At 45.0% G+C, this 18,695-nt stretch overlaps 2 long non-coding RNA genes across 5 annotated transcripts in view; both read left to right on the top strand.

Moving 5' to 3' along the window:
- Positions 1–18,695, top strand: part of LOC146755098 (uncharacterized) — a 209,764-nt gene that overhangs the window by 156,361 nt on the left and 34,708 nt on the right. The gene's annotated exons all lie outside the window — the stretch shown is intronic.
- On the top strand, positions 331–2,330 carry LOC146755099 (uncharacterized). The gene is made up of 3 exons (XR_014938418.1): positions 331–469; positions 1,015–1,157; positions 2,170–2,330. It is a non-coding gene; the product is annotated as an uncharacterized LOC146755099 (long non-coding RNA).

The following is an 18,695-nucleotide window of genomic DNA, read 5'->3' as shown; positions in this document are numbered from 1 at the left end:
AGTAGATTTTTCCCATCTGTTGTCTTCTGTTTTGTATGTTTGTTTATTTTATGTAATTAGAACAGCTTATGTAAGAAACAACTCCACAGCTTGGGAGCTACTTTTAAAGAAACTACTGCCTTATTAATAAACTTTAAGAAACGTATGCCTTGAAATAGCTGAGATTTTGACAACTCCCTAAAGGGTATAAAATTGTCTACATTACTTGCCATTGTGGTATCATCAGCATAATGAACAGAGGTGTCAGTAGTAAAGCTCAAAATGTCAACTTAAAATAACGTTGAACTAAAATGAAGTTTAAACAATGCTCTTGTTTCACATGTTCACATCTCTGTTGTACAGAAATCCGGAAAAGACTACTTCCTGAGAAAGCGAGTACATGCTTCAAGACTGACTAAAAAGAAGGATGAAACACTGCAAAAAGTTGGAGATTTTATTCAAAGCTCTCCTTCTATTATACACTCTAAAGGTTGGTGTAGAATAAGTTTTATTCCATGTTTTCTAGACATTGTAGAATGGCTTGTTTCTCCTGTAGGCTATTAATGTATGTGTTCCTAGAGGACTTGTCTGCCATGTTAAGTTGTCTTGTCCTTTGATTTATGAAGTAAATGCATTTATTCGTCTCTTCAGAGATTCATTATTACATTTGTGAAAACCTACAAGTATACAGAGAAAGTTGGTTCTGTCTTGTGCTTCTGTCAGCACGAAAGTTAGGCCTGTTGTTTAATTCCTGCTGAAGTTTCTGACTTCCAGCGACTTCTGAGCCATGATTGTCTTTCATACTCCATTTTAATGTGTGCTTTAAGTTGCCGTACCTGAACCTATAAACAGCTTCAGCTATAGAAGCAATAAAGAGCCTCGATGAACAAATACAATTTCTGAGTATTTTCACTTAAATTTTACGTGTCATTTATAAACCAAGTTTGTTACGAAGCTTTTTTTGCATTCATTGATTTAAAGACTCACAAAACCAGTATGTTGATTGGTTTATGTATCAAAACAAATTTCTTCTAGCCAAGAAGCTGATGTCAGCAGTAAGTTCTCCTAAATCAAACGAACCTGAAAGTCTCGAAGAAGGAGAGACCAAGCCAAAACGATCCAAAAGGAAGCTGTATTCCACTGCCGTTTCTGGCCCTCTAGATATACCTGCTTCTTCGGTAAGCGATTATACTGTAGTCTTGGCTTAAAATAAACTACTAAGGAGTCCAAACAGACTGGAGGTTTCATCTATTTGCAGGAGGAGGTTGAAAGTACTGAGGTATTTCTTTATTCTACCAAGTAATTCTTGTTGGTCTTCCTGCTGTTCTGTTTTAGTTTGTCCTCAAAGATCTCTGTGTTTGGCTGGCTTACAGTTTACTAAGTAGGTGATGTAGCAATCACGGAGATGTCTTCTAATTTGGAATCATAGATAATTTCAGTGTGTTGGAGTGGGATTATTCTACTACACGCTTTTCTAGAGCACAACTTAGACAGCTTTTTAGGTATGCTTAAACTATGATCTCCTGTCTAAGCCAACTGCAAGTTGGATCTGATGCGCCAGTTTCATGACTCTGTCGGCAGCTATTGTGCTAAGAACATTCTTGCTCTGTTGGAACTGCATCTTTTAATTATATTAGAGTCCTTTTTCTGTTCAGCATAGTGCTCATTTGCCCATACTGTAATATCCCTCTGAATTTTTTGATGATTTGACGAATGATAGGGGCAGAAACCAAAATGTTATTTTTTTTTGTTAGAGGATGAAGAAGATGAGAATTTCTTTTCTCACTGTAGTTCTGAGAACATGGAACTGAACCGAGAACTGAAATTCTGGGCAAGTCATAGCTACAGGGATTGAGGCTAAAAATGTTTTCTGAACGCTTCATGTTTCACAAAACAAGTATTATAATACTCTTTTGAAAACAAGTATTTCAAAATGAAAGCTGCCTTCAGGCTTTCCTCAGATGTGCGTGCTTTTTTAAGATAAACAGGATTTTGTACATTCTCCATATTTGTTCCTTGTGATTAAGCTGCATTAAAATGATCTCGGTATCCCATAGTTTTCTGAATAAAATATAATAAGCAAATGCCATTCTGAAATCCATTTAGGGGAAGAAATATGTTTGCGTGTGTCAAGAAGAGCTTGTCAGTCTTGTGTGAAAAGATGAGTAACTTTTGAAATGTTTTCTTCAGGAATCTGAGGAACAAAAGAAGGAAAGTGATCATCTGATCATCAAGCGACGGCTGAGATCCAGAACAGCTAAAAAACCTTGAAGAAGCGTGTTTGTTCCCCTTTCTCAGGACATACTTTTATCGTATTATTAAAACTGGTTGTTAATAAACAGTAACAGTAACTCCGTTGTGTTCTTAAATTTGTATATAGGTGTTTGTTGCAGAACGGCGGGAGAAAAGCAGACGATCACACCTGTCATTGACATATGATCAGCGAATCTCATTTATTCCTTGGCTGCGTGTACCGTTATAATACGGATAATTAGCTCATACATATTGCAAAAGTGGAGCTCATCATTGGTTCCCAATTACATACTATCCCCGAGTATCTTAACAGCTTGTTGTTATCAACTGAAAGATACTCCCTTGCTGAGTTCCCAGAACCATGGCTAGTTTCTCACCATCACAGGGCATCCTGTTGTTCTTGCTGTCCTTGCAGGTGTTATGGCTGCTTGATTAACCGCACCGTGTTTACGACCCTTCTCAGCTAACTAGCTGTAAAAAACACTCTCTACAGGACCCCACAGATTACCTTCAGAATTCAACAGTTAGTTCTGTTTCCTTTCTGAGTGCATAACAACCTGAGCACATGAATTGAATGACGTGGCTTTTTAGTCTGGTACAAACTCTGCTGTACACTGAAACTTGGTCCATTTGTAAGCAGGACTTTGTCCATCTCTGCAGGACAGCAGAAAACCCTTTGTGCTAATCATGATGCCAAGAAGCAGAATGCAGCAAATGGCAGATGATCCAACTGCTTCAGGTGTTCATTTCCTTAAAACTGCGAATAATTTTGGACTGAGAGTTTGTAAGCAGAATGGAGCTTTTAAGCTGTCAGAGATTATTTCTGCACTGTTCAATTCTATCTGCATAACATACATAGGATCTCAGAACTGCGTTGCTTGAACTGGTGGAACTTGTTGAAGTGAACTGGGATGAGCAAGTTTTAGAACTTAGTCAGAGTGCTGTAAAAAATGGATAATCTCATGAGTATTAAGGTACAGGCTTGCTATTTCTGCACTGAATTTGTTTTTATTTTACATGGCTGTGATCTGAAAGTTGCTTGAAACGCAGGCACCTAGGCACTGTTGTGTAACTGAATTTCACACATGATAGGTCCTGAAATATCCTGGAATCTAAAACTCTGACTTGTTTTAAGTCTGCTGCTTGAGTATAATCAGGGTCATAGTGTCTGTGTGCAGTGTTTCTTTCCCTGTAATGCTCCACATCATTTCATTTTGGGAATATTGAAGGAAATGGACTATGTGCCATAACTGTTGTTAGAACAAACTATGCCTGGTGTGATATTATGCATAGGTTCTGTAACTGCTCTTCACAGCTCAGGTGTTTGACCTTCCTTTTGGTGAAGTGATGAAATACCGCTGGTTTCTATTTGTGCTTCTAGGCACCTTGAAGCTCTTAGGAATAGAACAATTGTCTCCAGTTCTTTTCAGTGATATCAGTAACAGCTCGAGTGTTGCTGCCCACTAGGTAGACCCTAAGAAGCAGATTACAGTGAAACAACACACGAGCTGGACCTGCATGAGGATCACATTCAAGACAGTGGCTCTGTTGCTTGAAGCCTATTTGCTTCTTCCTGCCGCCACTCTATTACCAAATATCAACAACCTTTCATGATTCAACTTGCAAATGTTTGACACTAACCCTTGTGTTTCTATGCCTTCCTAGGTGATTCGAGCCCTTGTCAACCCCAGAGATCCAAACCAAGTAGTGATGTGCAGTGTGTTTCCATCAATGGAGAGTTCTTATTAAGCATGAATCGCTGCAATTCGGATGACAGCCTTCGACATGGTAACAGTGATGGACACAAGGGGCTCATCCACGTTCATGCTCTCATATCTCCTGGCTCTGCTGAAGATGCTGACCTGAGCCTGCCAGGCACAGCAGTCACCTGCCTGGATTGTGACCCAGTGCCTTTGCAGTGCTGCCCATCCCAAGCACAGCCCGAGTGCCCCAGCAGCAGCACCACCATGCAGGAGCAGGTCAGCATCAGTGAGGTGAAGCTGAGCATCTTAGATGGGGACTTAGATGGGGGATGCTGCCAGTCCCAGGCACCAGGCAGCAGCACCAGCTCTGAGCCACTCTCATCTTGACAAGAGGAGTCCCATCTTCACCCTTGACCTCTCAAGCCCTCCTGTCTTTTATTGAATAAAGTCACTCTCATGCTCAGTCATCGCCTTGACTGCATTCCGAGTCTTCATTCACAGGGATTGGGATGAATGCAACAAACAGCAAGGCAGCTCAGCTTGCAACACTCTGGCTGTGGGGTTCGTGCAGGCGGAGCTCTGGGTTCCCATTTTGCCTGGCTTTGGGATGTCTGCAGCAAGATCTCTACCATTTTGTATGGGAGCAAATAATCTCTAGCATCCAGGTTGCTGCTCATGATAATCCCAGTCTTCCTGGCTGTCACTCTGTGATACTTTTCAAAGCCTTTTGATACTCTCTGATGCCTTGGCTGCTCCCTAACACCTCTGTCCTCCTGCCATGTTGACTCACGTCTCCCACTTTTAAGCTGGCTTTGCAGATCATCTCCAGCCCTGTCATCATCACGCTGCAGCAGGAGGTGCTCACCTGGCCCAATGTCTGGCAGTACTGCTTGTTCTGCAGATGAGCAGCTGCCTCCTCATCTCTTCAGTTACAGTAGTTTTTCTCAGGGAAGTTAGATGCAGTCGTGCTCCTCTGGATTTGCTGTGTTAAATCCATGCTGCATGGCAGCAGTCAGTGCAATACAAAGGTGTTCTGTGTGCCACAGCATTTCTCCAGGGGCTGCCAAAGGTAGAAGCACAACACAGCACCACCCTTCTGACAGTAATGTCTGTGAGTGTTAGACATGTGAGCACTGCATCATCCCCAGCGTGTCACTGCTTTTCCACACCAACCTGAGTCTCACACTCTGCACTGAATGTAACTATGCTCTTGTGGAGACAAATGCTTTCTGTCACATCCTCCATCCCTGCAACCATTTGCCGGTAGGCAGCTCTTGCAGAAGAATCAAGCAGCAGAACCTTTTGCTCACCCTACAGCATGCAAATGCTATGAAAGCAGAAATAACCTGGCATGCTCTGGGTCTGCAAGGCTGCACAGATGGGAGAGGTAGATTGTGTTTTTGCAGTGCGAGTTTCCAGTATTTTCAGTACATAGTGTAGGCCCTAACTGAATGTATAACCCTCTTGTAAAACAGCTGTATAAGTAGTTTTTCCACCAAGAAAGTTGCTGAACAGAGTTAAGTTCAGACTGGGGGCATTCTGACATGGGTAGAATTGAGACAAGCACAAGATAAATACACGGGGTGGGTAGAGCCCAGCACAGGACAGAATGAATGTACTGACTTTTGGAAACATTGCCCTTCTCTCTCCGCAGAAAAGTACAAGGCAGACCTAAAAACAAGAGGTTGGTAATTGACCTTATATGGAAATGAATCCTAGCAACAGTCTCAAGGAGTCTGTGAGCCTGTGATGCTCAACCAATGAGAGCCATGAGAGCATTACCTGCATTGGGTTTAGGGCATAGAACAGAATTAATGTCACTGACTGGTGTGCAATTTCTCCCTTGCCAATAGGGGATGTGCGCGCAGTATTGCAATAATGAATAAACACTGCTGCTATCGCTGCCATCTTTGCCTAACCAGAAATCTTTTACTTTGAGAGTTTCTCACACAAGGGGAGAGGGTAAGAAAGTAAAGAGGCACAGAAAACTAAGGGAAACTGCTCTTCTTTATCTTATCTCTAAAAATTGATACAATTGATGCTGTTGTACATTTATTTCTTTATTTTTAATTTTTTGCCAGTGTCAGTTAGATTGTTTTAAAATATCCACACACCAAAATCTGACTACCAAGCAAATGTAATGAAAATGAAATGAAGGTGAGTTAGCGGAATGCACAAGGCCATATTATATTAGGCTCTAGCAAATTTACAGGCAGTCACTGCACGAAGAGGTAGATCTGAGTTGCACATTATATGATTCCCACAAAGATTAAGGAAATCTGAAGCTGTCAATATATTTTTTTATTCTTTTTTCATTTCATTTTTTAAACACCTGACCCAGACCCCAACCCTCACAGGAGCTGTAAAGATAACAGCATTAACCCGCAATGTAACTCTAATCCTAACCCTTACCCTGATTCTAAAATCGTCCCTAACTCCAAATGCAACAACAAAAATGATGCTAGAAGTTTGTAGCAAAAGGAACCTTAACCCTGATCATAATCCAAAAAACAATCACTAAGGGATCAATAATCTTTACCTTAAGAGTAATATTAATCAGATGATGCCTGCATCCAATCAGAAGCAAGCTTTGTATTATTTAAGAGTTGTATTTTTTCCAATGAACTCTCTCTATTATCACTTTTATAAAGTAACAGAGTCTGTTCTTTTTCTCCTGACACTGTGCCTTACTCCTGACATCCCCTGGAAATGACCCAGATAGGGCACCATCAAAGTAATGCTAATAGTAATGTCAATCCTAAGGGTATCTCTAGCCTCAGTGTTAATGGGACGCTAACAACAATCCCAACAGCCTTAAACATTCTGGTGGTGTGAAAGAGGTGCTGCCGTGCACATGCTGGGCAGTTCCATTGCCTGTTTAATGCAGGCGGCAGCGTAGAAACATGATGCCCGTGGTCAGAATGCCCTGTGGCAGATCCTGGCACCGGAGAACTGACCGGAGAACCATGAGAGAACTGACAACAAATCACTCGACATCAGAACCGACCCAGTGGTTATTTACAAGCCTTGGGTGACCCAGACAGGATCTCAGAGTGGTGAATGTAGGTACAGAAGTTGTTACTACTCTGTTTTCTTCTAAAAGATGCTCAGCTGTTTTGCATTTCAGACCATCCCTGGCTTCACTGTGTGCATCTGTCCAATTGATACCAGGTGTTTTTTTTTTCATCTCAGATGTTGGGGGGAGGGGGGGGGAGGGGCGGGGGGGAGGGGAAACAGACATCAATTCAATTACTCATTTATTTATTGACAGACAATCACGTTTGCTACATTTGGAGAAGTTTTATTTGTTTGCTGTGGTTTGATTTTTTCTTTTTTTCTTTTCCCACTCCCCCTCCCCCCACCCCCCTTTTTTTTTAATCCATCCTCGTGTTCTTCCCCTATAATCAAAAGAGAACGGATCCCCAGTGTCTGTCCCGCAGACGGTCTTTCCGTGGTCTCTGCTGCCACCTGCTGGCCAATACACGGAACTGCCACTGCTGGGCGTTTGGTGCCGCAGGAAGCACAACGCAGATCTGAGTTCTGACCGGTCTACGCAGCAAATCCGCCAATCTTTATTGTGATAAGCCCTCCACATGGCATTGCGCATGCACTCGAACACGCAACAGGCATAGATTTCTCCTAACTCCTTGAGGAGCAGGCAAGCAGAACAACTGAGCGCACCACTGCTTGTGATTGGGCCACCCCCATCATAGAGATGTGTGTTAGATCTTTTACCCACCCCTGGACTGGCCTTGTTGTTTAACGATAACCTCTGAAATCTGAGTTACTGGTTCTACCACCTGTAGTGTAGAATAGGTAGCCAATAAATGCTTTTCAGCTGTGATGTATCTTTATTCTGCTCCATGCCAAACCTGTGACCAAAACCTCATAGGGGTTCACAAAGAACTCCGGCTCTGCCAGAGCCCCCATCCAGACCCTTCTTGAGTTACATTCACATCTAGTTTGGCTGAAAAGGTTGGACTATAAATACTCAGTGCTTGGGCCTGTTTAACAGATATTTTTTCCTGATTATGCTGTCCATCGATCTTTTTAAACTGAACTCCTGCTCTAATCTGGTCTTTAAACATTTGTTGTCTCAAGACCCTAATGGGTCCAGACTGGATTACCTTAGGGGCTGGACACCTAAGTCATGGCAGCAGATGGTTCTCTGACCTTTCCACCACCATTCAGAGCCTGCATCTGGCCATAGGCACTCTTGTCTCCCCATCAATTGGGCAGCCTGTTGTATTACAGCACCTGAGGGCCACTAGGGGGTTCAGTATGGATAACATAGACCCATCCTGATGTAAAGGTGATGGCTGTAGGATGAGATCCCTCGTTCCTGATGAAAAATTTATTGACTGGGCTATCAAAATCATCTTCATAGATTGCCTCTTTCATGCCTAATTCTCTAATATAATTTTGTTAGTCCTCCATAAAGGACCACAGGCTGATATTTAATGGTATGTCATTCTTATTTGGCCATGTTATATGACACACAGCCATAAATCATTCACTGATCAAATGGCTATCCTCATTATTTTGGACAGAGCATACAGTCTTTGCCTGAGGGCAGGGTGAGTAGTAATGGATGTCAGTTTTGAAATTTCCAGTCCATTCACCACAGCGCTTTCTGCCTCCATGTCCTATAACCAGAGCAGCTATGCTGGCATGCTCTCTTGGTTTCTGTCTAAACCATTGTACTATATCCATCAGTTCAGCTGCTGTATTATGGGCAGCAGGGTTTGGGGGGTTGGACACTGGTCAGGGCACTCTCACCAGCCTATCCTGCATTTATTTATTTTTTTTTTTCATTTTTGGGTTACAATCAGTCAGATCTCAAATAGATCTAGTCCAAATGGAACCTCAAAATCTGACCTTTTAGTGCCTTCATTTACAGAGTCCATTTTATACAGATTCCCTTGTACAGGGTCCCCATGGTCTTCCAGAGAGTTGTTACTGATCTTCCATAGGAGAATGATTGAATTAGGTTTTTTTCCCATCAAAACTGCCACCTGTCTTTCCAGTTTTTCAACACTGTCATTCAATAGCTGATTTCCATCAGCCTGAGCCTCTTCAGTTATGTTCAGACAGTTCAAGGCCATCAGCAGTGGCCATGCCACCATGAACGCAGCTAACTGTCATTCTCAAGTTGTAAGTATGTCTTTGCTAAGACCATGGAAATACTCAGTCAGGTGGGCCAGGGACTCATGGACCCTCCCTCCGTCCCACACAGGGCCCCATTTTTCAGTGACAGAAGCAATGCTGCATTTTGAGGATCCTAGGAATCCCAGGACATGCCCTGACAAAAGGTCATTCAAAGGGGTAGTCTTCCCCCATCCAAACCACCCCATGATATTCACAGAATCACAGAATTTTAGGGGTTGGAAGGGACCTCCAGAGACCATTGAGTCCAGTCCCCCTGCCAAAGCAAGTTCCCTACACCACGTTGCACAGCTCGGCATCCAGGCAGGTCTTGAATATCTCCAGAGAAGGAGATTCCACAACCACCCTGGGCAGCCTGTTCCAGTGCTCTGTCACCCTCACCATAAAGAAGTTATTGCACACATTAGTGCAGAACTTCCTATGCTGTACTTTCATCCCATTACCCCTAATTCTGTCCCCATGCGTTACTGAAAAGACACCAGCCTCACCACTATGACCCCCACACCTCAGGTATTTATTAACCTGGATCCTGTCCCCTCTCAGCCTTCTTTTCTCAAGGCTAAACAGACTCAGTTCCATAAGTCTCTCCTCATAGGGGAGATGCTCCAGGCCCTTCACCATCTTAGTGGCCCTCCGCTGGACTCTTTCCAAGAGATCTCTGTCTTTTTTGTACTGGGGAGCCCAGAACTGGACACAATATTCCAGATGAGGCCTCACCAGGGCAGAGTAGAGGGGGAGGATCACCTCCTTCGACCTGCTGGACACGCTCTTTTTAATGCACCCCAGTATGCCATTGGCTTTTTTGGCTACAAGGGCACACTGCTGGCTCATGGTCAATCTGTCATCCACCAGGACGCCCAGGTCCCTCTCAGCAGAGCTCCTCTCCAGCAGCTCTTCCCCCAGCCTGTACTGGTGCATGCAATTATTTCTACCCAGGTGCAAGACTCTACACTTGCTTTTGTTAAACCTCATCCGGTTTCTTACTGCCCAGCTCTCCAGCCTGTCCAGGTCTCGCTGAATGGCAGCACAGCCTTCAGGTGTGTCAGCCAATCCTCCCAACTTCATGTCATCAGCAAACTTGCTGAGGGTGGTTGTTGATGTAGATGTTGAAGAAGACCGGACCCAGCACAGACCCCTGGGGGACGCCGCTAGTTACAGCCCTGCAGCCAGACACTGCACCGCCAACGACAACCCTCTGCACTCTGCCAGTCAGCCAATTCTCGACCCACTTCACTGTCCACTCACCTATCCCATACTTCCTCAACTTTGGTATAAGTATGTCATGGGAGACTGTATCAGTTATAGAGGTTATAGAGTTCAATTCCTGTAGTCAATTTGGCGGCCCAGGTGGGACCAGCTCTGTTTGCTGCAGGACCAGCTGAGAGGGAGACACTTTTGGCGCACCCTGAGATTTCTCTGAAGGACTCCCTTCCTCACCTGATCACTGCAGGGACAGACAAGGACCACCCATAGGTGGACCAGGTATGTGTATGGTAAGTGGAGCCCATATGTCTTGAGGAGACATCCTACACAGTTTACAGCCATACGTGCTGCTCACAGGGAGGTGAGCTCATGGCTTTGGTTGCCAGCTGGGGTAGGAAGACTCCTTGGGTGAGTTCCTATGAAAGGGAACTGTATGTCATATGAATGGAAACAAGAACAAATACTCTCTCCCAGGTGGTTGGCAATAGGAGGGACCTAGGTTGGTCTCTCCTACGGGTATGGGATATAGTGGATAGCCTGTCAAATGGTAGCCTGGGTTCTCCAAGGTGTAATCATGGGGCTTATAGGTTGTATGTTCATTATTATCATCTGCTTTAAGTGTTTGGTACCGTGTGTCAAGCCGACTCTGGGAAAAACATTAACGTTTGCAACTGGTCGACCAGAGTATGAGTGTTATTAAGATTCCAGCTAGAAAACGTTGTCAGCATTGTGTAGTATGAATAAACCATGGTTTTTGATCTAAATGTCAGAGTGAGTGTGGTGTGAGTGAGACACAGAACAGCTGCAGGGTGAGTGCCGAGTCCCGATCCATGTTTCCTTCCTCCTGTGAGGGAAATGGCCAGACACGGACAAAGTGAAAGACTGTGTTGTCTGTCCACTCATAAGTACTTTCTGCTTGTATGTAAGAAGATGGGAGTTTGTACTCTGTAGATTAATAAGATGGTCCTGAGGAGAGGTGTACATTCCACCTGACCAATGAGTGTCAACCCATTTATGTAATACTATGTACAGCTTGTGAGGAAGTGTGTGAGGGAGGTGGTTCAATCAGTGCTGGTTCTGTGGCAGAGTGTTTTTAACTGAAGAATACAGACTGTATTAAGGGAGTTTATGTGCACTGAAGAACTGTACTGTTTGACAAACTGTTTAGATGGTATACGAAAGTGTAATTGTTAATGATATATGAAAGTGTACTTGAGGGAATGTGGAAGTGTATCTGAGCATAGAAACAGAGGAAGCATTTACAGAGGAAAAAGGGTTAAAGTGAGTTTACCTGCACTGACATGAGAGCAACAACCTGCACCGCTGCCCTGTGAGCTGAGCAGAGAATAGTGGAGACACAGTCCCCTTGTATCAGGTAGTGTTATTCTGCTTACCAAATGAATGAGTTCACTACAGAAGAGGCAAATCTTCCCCTCTGCTCCATTTGTGGCATACTCTGGAGTTCAAGGCATTGCAAAGCTATGGCACATCTACTTTCTTTCAATGATGACACCTTAGTGTGCTCTGGACTCTCATTTCAATTGCATCTAAAGAAGTCTAGGGTCATGCCAGCTGACAGGAAGCTGGCAAATGTTGACTCATTGTAAGGAAGAGCAAGAAAGATGACATGGGCAATTATGGACCTGTCAGTCCAGAGCCTGGTAAAATTATGGAGAAAATGATGGTGGGAGTTATGGAAAAACAGCTGAAGGACAATTCTGTCATTGGTCGCAGCCAACACAAGTTTGTGAGGCGAAGGTCCTGTTTAATTTAAGCTCATTTTGTGACACAGTTATCCGTTTAGTTGACCAAGGGAAGCCAGTTGATGTAATCCTTGAGGATTTCAGTGGAGATTTTGACACTGTTTCTCACAACAACCTTCTGGACAGAATGTTCTGCATATGGCTAGACAGAAACACAACGTGGTGGGTGAGCAGTTGGCCAGTAGGTCAGTCCCAATAGATTATAGTCAGTGGGTTCCATCAGGCTGGTAGATGGTCACTGTCGGGGTCCCCAGGGTTCCATTTGGGGGCCACTTTCCTTTCATGTTTATGCAGATGACTTGAATGCAGGACTAGAAGATGTTCTGAGCAAGTTTGCTGATAAGACCAGATGAGGAGGTGCTGTTGCCTCCACTGAGGGTGGAGAGGACTTGCAGAGAGATGTGGACAAGTCAGAGAACTGGGTACCAGTTGGTACTAAGCACCAAGTGCATAAAATATAACAAGAACAAGTGCCTGATTGTGCACCTGGGTAGGGGCAACGCTGGACATACACACTGACTGGATATGGGACACTGGAGAGGAGTCTGACTGGAAAGGGTTGGGGTGCTGGTCAGCATCACACTGAATTTGAGTCAGCAGTTTGCCAAGGCAGCCAGGAAAGACAATGGTCCCCTGGAGTGCATGAAGCAACTTATTGCCAGCTGGGTGAGAAAAAGGATCATCCCTCTCTGCTCTGCATTGCTACTGCCTCACTAGCAGCACTAGGTGCACTTCTGGGCACCGCAGAACATAAAGGACTTCAAACTCTGGGAGAATGTGCAAAGGAGGGCACTGGAACTGAGAGATCTGAAGTTCAGAGTTTCACAGGGATTGACTGCTTGTTCACACTGGGCCCTTCTCACATCCCTGCTCACATCCTGCAATGAAACATAGGTCTCATATGGGACATGAACCTCACAGCGTCCTTGCACCACATGTAGAGCCTGGGATCTTCTGTCCCCATGTCTTTCATTTAACATCATACAAAATTCCAACCCATTGCCCCAGGAAATGCCCGGAGCCAACATGAGAGACAGGATCTCTCTACCACTGGTCTTGTAATCAGGGCTTGACCTGTCTGCTTCGTAAGGCAAAGGAGAGGTTTCTTAGCATGCCAGTGCCTCTGCCTGCCTGTAGTCATGGCTTCCAGTTATCTTCTCTAACAAGTCCCTTGGGAAGCTTGCTTGTTAATGTTCCTCAGTAGGCCCATTAATACTCCAAGAAACTTCACTGTTACTTCTGACTTTGTCTTGTTGAGCACTTTGTGCAAACTTCTCTCTGCACTGGAGGTTGATCGACTCAGCATCAAATGTGCCCTGGGGCCCATTATAACCTAAAGAATCTCCTGTGTTTTATGCCATCTTGTTATCTTCTTCAGGTTATCAGAACTTGTTCAGCAAAAAGGAGGGATATCTGGAGAGAGCTTAAAGAATCCATTATAAATTTATTGTCTATTTATTTATAGTTGGGTTTAAAGAAGAGATTAAAGCAGCACTGTGCAACTGATACCAATCCAGGTTGTCCCAATGAGTTCTGTACTGTTACTGTGTTGACAAAGGTCCTTCTCAACCTCCCCACCCAATTTCTGCTCACAATGGACCTATGGGACTTGCATCACTTTTCTTCACATCACTCTTCTCCTCTGCATTCATCCGCTCAGTGTTAAAACTGCTTTGCACCAACTCCCACTGGCTTTCCTCAGAGAACCAGCTACACATGGAAAAGGAAAGATTTCTCTTTTTTATCTGGCCAGCAAATAGAAGGAAAGGTGATGCAATTGAATGAACAGTAAAACACAGTGATCAACTGCATGCCATGTCCAAGCTGCATCTATTGAAGTTTGTCTTTCATATGGAATACTTTTAAAAGAAATGATTTATACTGAGGTAGGATAGGATAGATTGAATCACAGTGAAGTAGTTGACAACAGAGGCCATCAGACTCTGGGAGATGGAGCAAATTCCAGTAATCTCCCTGGGACAGATCAGCCAGGTAGTTGAGAGGTATCAACTTAAAACTGATCAGGTCTTCTGAGTATTTCACACATTGAGACGAGTTAATATATTCTCACTGATTTCTATCTTCGTCTCTAACTCTATTTTACACTTTTACTGACATTAATGAACATCTTTCAGACATCGTACCTTAATAAAAAAGAGACAGTGATTGAGAAAAAGAAAAAGTATAAGAAGAAAAAGAAAAAGAATAGATAGGAAGGGATAGATCAAATCACAGTGAAGGAGTTGACAACACATTCCATCAGACTTTGGGGAGATGGAACAAATTCCAGTAACCCCCCTGAAAGTCAGAAATCAGACAGATAATTGGGAGGTATCTGACTGAACAAAGAGCAAGGGATGGAGAAATCTGGAGGGCAGTGGGAGTAGTGTGTGCCCAAATGGCCTGCTAAAAACATGCCCTTAACCATGGCCATTTATTTAGGAGAGCTGAAAACACCTGGAGGATGAGACACATCAAATAGGCAGCAGGGAAGAGTAGTGCTGGGCACTGGGCTATAGTCACAGGGCATTGGCACTGGCACCGCTGTCTGTGTCTCTGAACCTGAAGGCATTTGTGTCCAGCGAACACAGTTCTGGAAAACACTGTAGTTTCAGTTAATGAAAAAAAAGAAAGAAAGAAAAAAAAAGACATCAAATCACCTCAAAGATTCATATATTCAACTTAAAATGAAACAAGACTCATGAGAATTTCTCATGTTGAGAAGGGTTAACACATTTTCATTGATTTCCATCTTTGTCTTCAATTATTTGTTTCAGTTTTATTGACATTTATGATCAACTATTAAGCTTACAGCCTCAAAATAAATAAATAAATAAAAAGAGATACATTTGCATCTTGCACATGGCCTGATGCCCCTTTGACCTTCACAGTTCCCACAAGTCCTTCCATGCCGGTGAGTATGAGATCCAGCAGAGCACCTCTCCTCTTTGGTTCCTCCACTGCTTGGTCAAGAAGCTGCCATCTGTGCTCTCCATGGATCTGCTGGATGCCACATGCCCTGCTGTGCTGTCCCTGCCGCAGATAATGGAGTGACAAAGGCCCCCAAATGGGACAAGGGACAGACTCTGTCTGCAGAGGGCACCTTCCATTGACTGTCTCTGATCAGGAAGATAGGAAAAGACACTGATGGTCTCCTCTGTTTGCCATTTCCATTAGCTCTGACCTGTCTGCTCTTCCATCCCCAGGCAGAGCTCAGTGCACTCTCACAGAGAACATTCACCCTTCTTTATCTCCTCGCCCATCCATCCTAAAGACTCTGTATCCCCCTTGTGCTACAGTGCAGTTGTGGAAGCCATTAAACTGTGTCCCCATGGTCCAAACAGGAGCTCAAGCCTGCAGCTCTACCAAGATTTCTAGCTTCTTGTGTGTTGGTGTTTGCATTAGTGCAAAACCACAGAAGTAAACATCCTAATTGAAAAGCATCACTGGACATAGCCTGACTGGATAGCTCAACTATGGTATCAGTGTGCAGAAGGTGGCACACAAACATTAGACCGATCGTGGGTCTTGGAGGTGACGTAGCAGCACGGACACACCATGGGCATGGCTTTGCTGAAGGCCCTGTGCTGCACTTGCAGCTGTGTGTGAATTCACCAGACAGCCGGTGCTATCCCCTCTCTGGCCCTCGGCTGATGCCCAGGAAGGAGGTGTCTGTCTCAGGGACTTCCCACATGGTTTACAAGCTCTGGCACACATCAGGAGCAGCCCAGGCACCTTGGGCATCACCCAGTGTCTGTGTGTGAGCAGCTGCCTCCCTGCTGAAGGACCGAGGACTCAGAGCAGGAGCTCACATGCAGGCAACTCCTTGTGCACTTCTGAACTGAACCAGAGGAATCCCAGCTCCTGTGGGTGTGTAGGGAGCTGAATCCCATTTCAGCTCCAGGATTTCTGTCAACAGATGAGACTCCTGCACTGCCTCAGCTGGATCACTGCCCTGCACAGGGAATGTCCAAACCTCCTTGTCCTCGTCTGGTTGCCCTTTGTGCTTCATCAAACAAACTATATTAGTACTCGCTATATGTCTCCAATCAGTCACTGACCACTGGACATGTGGTGGTTAATTGAGCAGATTTCAAAGCACAGTCATGACGCTGTTGTCTTTCAGGAGCTGTTGGCCATGAGGACCCAGGGACATGTCAGGGGAGATGAGTGGGAAGGATAAAAATGACATCATCTGTTGCTTGCTTGTCCAGGCTCCTGGGACACAGGGAGCTCATACAAGTGGGTAGAGCTGCAGAGAGACAGCTGTGCCCAGGAGCAGCTCTTGTGCACAGCACAGCCTGCAGGTGACAGAAGGAGAGGAGAGAAATTGAAGAGAGCTTGCAGGATGTGTATGGTGTGAGCAGGCTGCATGCTCACTGCAGGAGCATTGCTCACAGACCATGACAAGGTAAGTCTCACTGCAGACCGTGAACTGCTTTTCATAGAGGGTCAACTTAATTTGGGATATCCCATAGCAGATCTGGATGCAGGCACTGCATGTTCCTTTACTGTGGAAAAAGCCTTCTGTTCCAGCTGAGTGCTTCCCTGCTTCAGTGTCAGAGCACAGCCCTGAGGGCTGTGTGTCCCAGCACGGCTGCAGGCTGTGCAGCCGGGGCTGCAGGCAGGTGCCCAGGGCTGTCCTGCAGAGCAGGGTCCCTGCTGTGCCCCAGGGGCTGTGTGCCGGGTATGGGACTCTGCCGCCTGCCAGGCTCAGCACTCAGCCTGCCCGGGGAGCTGCCCAGGGTGCTGCGGGGAGACTGGTGGGGGGAAGGAGCCCCCCGGCAGGGCTTGTGCTGCCACAGCTGCTGCCTGGGGCAGGGGATCACAGCTCCACTGCACAACAGTATGTTTCTGAGGGCACTTTGCAAGAGGAGAGCCAAGGCAGGGGATTTCCATTTCCTGTTCTGAGGCAAAGAGGTTTGGAGTCAGAAATCTAAAAGGGGCAATAAGAGTTCTGAGAATTTTTCGTCAATCAATTGCTTGTTTTCTGACCAGTCACACATGATGTGCTTTCTGTCTCCCCTTTCTCGAAGGATGGAATTATCATCATTTTCTGTAGGCATGAATAATTCACTTATCCTACAAACAGGCAGCATTTTCTAACTGAAACCGAATGCCACAGAAGCTGAGGTAAAGGGCTCTAAGAGCACTTGGTTTAAAGTTATGAGACATGAAACAGATGAAAATATTCAGGGAGAAGGGGTAAGAAAATAAGAGGAAGGTTAGAGCTCCATATGCTGCTTCTGCTAAAGGAATGCTGAAATACATGAAATTAAATGCAAGTAATGGTGCTAAATGTACACTGTTGTAAGAGAATAAAAACATTTCATAGTATAGCAGGAGGAGTGTGTCTGAGAATGGTCTGGACTTGTCATTATCTTCTGCACTCTGAACAGGACTCCAAGCCCAACAACAGCAGATGCCCAACAGCAGCTCCATCAGTGAGTTCCTCCTGCTGCCGTTGGCAGATACGCGGCAGCTGCAGCTCCTGCACTTCTGGCTCTTCCTGGGCATCTACCTGGCTGCCCTCCTGGGCAACGGCCTCATCAGCACAACCATAGCATTCGACCACCACCTGCACACTCCCATGTACTTCTTCCTCCTCAACCTGGCCCTCCTTGACCTGGGCTGCATCTCCACCACTCTCCCCAAAGCCATGGCCAACACCCTCTGGGACACCAGGGCCATCTCCTACACAGGATGTGCTGTACAGCTCTTTTTCTTTACCTTCTTCCTCTCAGCAGAGTTGTCCCTTCTCACCATCATGTCCTATGACCGCTACGTTTCCATCTGCAAGCCCCTGCACTACGGGACCTTGATGGACAGCAGAGCTTGTGCCACCATGGCAGCAGCTGCCTGGGGCACTGGGGTTCCCTATTGCCTGCTGCACACTGCCAGTACGTTTTCACTGCCTCTCTGCCAAGGCAATGTTGTCAACCAGTTTTTCTGTGAAATCCCCCAGATCCTCAAGCTGTCCTGCTCAGAATCAAATCTCAGGGAAGTTGTGCTTCTCTTTTTTGGTGTGAGTTTAGGCTTTGGTTGCTTTATTTTCATAGTTGTGTCCTATGTGCTGATCTTCCTGGCAGTGCTGAGGATGCCCTCTGAGCAGGGACGGCACAAAGCCTTCTCCACGTGCCTCCCTCACCTGGCCGTGGTCTCCCTGTTTCTCAGCACTGCCATTTTTGCCTACCTGAAGCCCCCCTCCATTTCCTCCCCACTCCTGGATCTGACAATGGCACTTCTGTACGCAGTGGTTCCTCCAACACTGAACCCTATTATCTACAGCATGAGGAACAGGGAGATCAAGCAGGCTCTCAGAAAGATGTTGCAATACGCACTATTCCAGCTTCTATAAAATGCACACCTTCCTCATAGGATTCCCAGTGTTGGTTCTTTATTTTTTATGCATCTTTGATTGTTTGATTATGTGAGATATAGTAACGTGCAAAAAAATATATATATATTATTGATCTTATAAATAAAAATGTATTACACTTTTTTCCTACCTAATTTCCATTTTTTCACTCCAAGAGCTCATGTAAACATGTATCCACATTCCCCGAATATGTTAAAAGATACCTAAAAAGGTTTCAAAATAGACTTTTACTTAGCTTTTCTTTTTTCC

This window comes from Coturnix japonica, chromosome 36 (assembly GCF_054131305.1).
Source record: "Coturnix japonica strain WE chromosome 36, WE-NBRP24, whole genome shotgun sequence".
In the NCBI taxonomy this organism is placed as follows: domain Eukaryota; kingdom Metazoa; phylum Chordata; class Aves; order Galliformes; family Phasianidae; genus Coturnix; species Coturnix japonica.
The sequence above is the reverse complement of the archived record's forward strand: the minus strand, read 5'-3'. Positions and strand labels throughout refer to the sequence as shown.